Source organism: Berghia stephanieae, chromosome 3 (assembly GCF_034508935.2).
Source record: "Berghia stephanieae isolate SIO BIC M18660-M18661 chromosome 3, UCSD_Bste_1.3, whole genome shotgun sequence".
Lineage (NCBI taxonomy): Eukaryota > Metazoa > Mollusca > Gastropoda > Nudibranchia > Aeolidiidae > Berghia > Berghia stephanieae.
This window is the reverse complement of record NC_088362.1, coordinates 96,360,233-96,362,732: the sequence shown is the minus strand read 5'-3', so window position 1 is coordinate 96,362,732 and position 2,500 is coordinate 96,360,233. Positions and strand designations below refer to the sequence as shown.

The window sequence follows — 2,500 nt, the reverse complement described above, 5'->3', positions numbered from 1 at the left end:
AAAAACCACCTATTATAAATATCTCAGAACGTTTGAATTACATTTTTTTTTTCTCAAGCAATATTTTCAATGCAAACTGCTGTGTCTACAATATTATTATTGTGTAAGGATCATGTGGTCCATTTTAAAGCTCTATAATTGATATTATATGGTAAAAAGCTCATTGATTTTATTTAAATGTTATAAAATTCGAATAACAAATTTCGGTAAAAATCGGTCAGATAAATCAGATATACCTACAAGGCACTAAAACATTAAAAATATTTCGGATCAGCCTGACGTATACTTATTTGCAGGTATGATAACCCAAACCGTTATGTGCTCATTGTCGTGATGGAAATACTCCGAAACCAACGCAAAATATTGTCAATCACAACAGTGATAAAGGACGCTCATAATTGCTTTCGGTAATTAGATCAGCAAATATGAGCAGCTACATCAAATCCGTCATTTTATTTGTCATGTTTTTTACTGTTATGAACATCAATTAAATAACACCCATTTCCCTTTAAAAGTAGATTTAAATAAAAGATTATTGGGTTTCATACAATATCATATTTACCGTTATTATTTTTTGTCTTTTGTTGTTTTTCTTTGTCTTCACCTTCCGGGCGTCATCATCAATCTTTTATTTCAAGGGCTGGATTTGAATTTAAATTAGTATTATTATAACAAACAATTTTCACATAGAGAACAATAACAATGTTGAAATCTTTAGCACGGTCTACATTACGTCTCTCCTGAACAAAACGGTTAAAATGAGGAATTATACCATATCATATTATATCGTAAAAAGGGGTATTTATGCCAACTGACCCTGTGTATTTAAATTCAATCAAAATTATATAGGGAACTAACGACGTGCACTTATTTGCAGGTCTGATAACCCAATTCCTTATAGGCTCATTGTTCTAATGGAAGTTTATAAAAAATGACGCAAAATATTGCCCATTACAACAATGTCAAACTAGGCCCATAAGTGGGTTCGGATGTCAGACCTGCATATATGTACACGTCGGAAACTGACTATTTTTTATCAAGCATTATTATGAATCAGTCCACAGAAGCAACATTTTTCGTTCTATACTTCATACTGTTCCAAAGTTCTGTTAATACAAAAAATCCCCATATTATGCTAGCTTTGCAAATGTCTATATAACCAGTATAATCATGGGAGATTTGAAAGACATTCAATCTCGCCATTAAAAGGTTAACAACGCCACTACCACATTATCTCATTCGTTTGTAGTGTTTCATTCACCAAGTTTTGTTGATAAAGGGGAAACCCGAAACGTCCATTTGATCTGTTTTCCTATATCAAATTGAATCTTACATTCAATTTCACATTGTTATTTATTTCTTCGAGCTTCGAGCAGCAAGATTTACATTGTGGATGTACCGAAAATTAAAAATTCGCGTAGCTTTGAATCAAAAGATTACAGCTCTTGTTTGTAGCTAAAGCCTCTTAACTATCTTCCATGTCAATGCTTTAGATTAGAAATAAAGACATAAAACAAACCTATAAGAGTTATTTGAAGTTGATTATCTTAATGTAAATCCATATCGAGAATGATAATACTAGATTTAATTAATTAATGTAGACAAAGATTTCAATATTTCAGGTTTTCTATCACAAAACAATTTAAAAGATAATAATATGTTAAAGGGGATAACAGTTGCTTTTCGAATGTTGTCCTTTGCATGATAAAAGGATATCCAAAAATTCTAGTCTTTGTTTCAAATGTATGCTCACAACATTATTAAAATAGATACATTATCAAAGATTGTATCTAGATATGTGTCTTATAATCTTTTTTCAGAAAAAAAATCCCACTCTTTATACTCCATCCCCACTTTTCAACACATGCTTGTGAGGTGTTGTAGTCTAGAGGTATTGTAGTCTGCGCTTATGACCTGTAGATCGAGGATTCGAGTCTTGCTGAGGGTGGTACAATGCTGAGTCCTTGGAAAAGGCTGATAACTCGTATTTTCTAAACATACTCAGGCCTAAAATGGGTGCGGCTATGTGGTTTAGTGGTATGACACTCGCTTTCTGATCGGAAGGTCCTGGGTTCGAGCCTCGCTCAGCGCATAGTTGAGTTCTTGGAAAAGACTCTTTAGTCACATTCTCCCACCGTACTCAAGTGTAAAATGAGTACCTGGCCTTTAACAGCGTTGTCTCTGTCCGAAAAAATAAATGTAATTTCGCGTCGTGTCCCGTCCTAAGTGTTAAATGTTGCTGTTGACCAGGGACCCCTTGTTAAGCTCTTTGAGCACGTTTAGTGGATATTGCGCTATATGAAAGCTTTTTTTTACCTGATCGGCACTCCATCGAAAAGAAATTATGATAGCACATTGCAGGAAATCATTTTCAGTGTTGTTATTGGCTTTAGACTTTTCAGTTTCATTGACCTATTTTGAAAGAGGATATCGTTTTGTAACAAATAAACATATTTAAAACCCATTTAGGATGAGAGATTAGTCTTTAATTTAACTTAAA

General features: G+C 33.3%; 1 protein-coding gene across 2 annotated transcripts in view; it reads left to right on the top strand.

The window, feature by feature from the left end:
- LOC144968920 (lactase/phlorizin hydrolase-like) overlaps positions 1 to 2,500 on the top strand; it is a 51,785-nt gene that overhangs the window by 25,292 nt on the left and 23,993 nt on the right. The gene's annotated exons all lie outside the window — the stretch shown is intronic.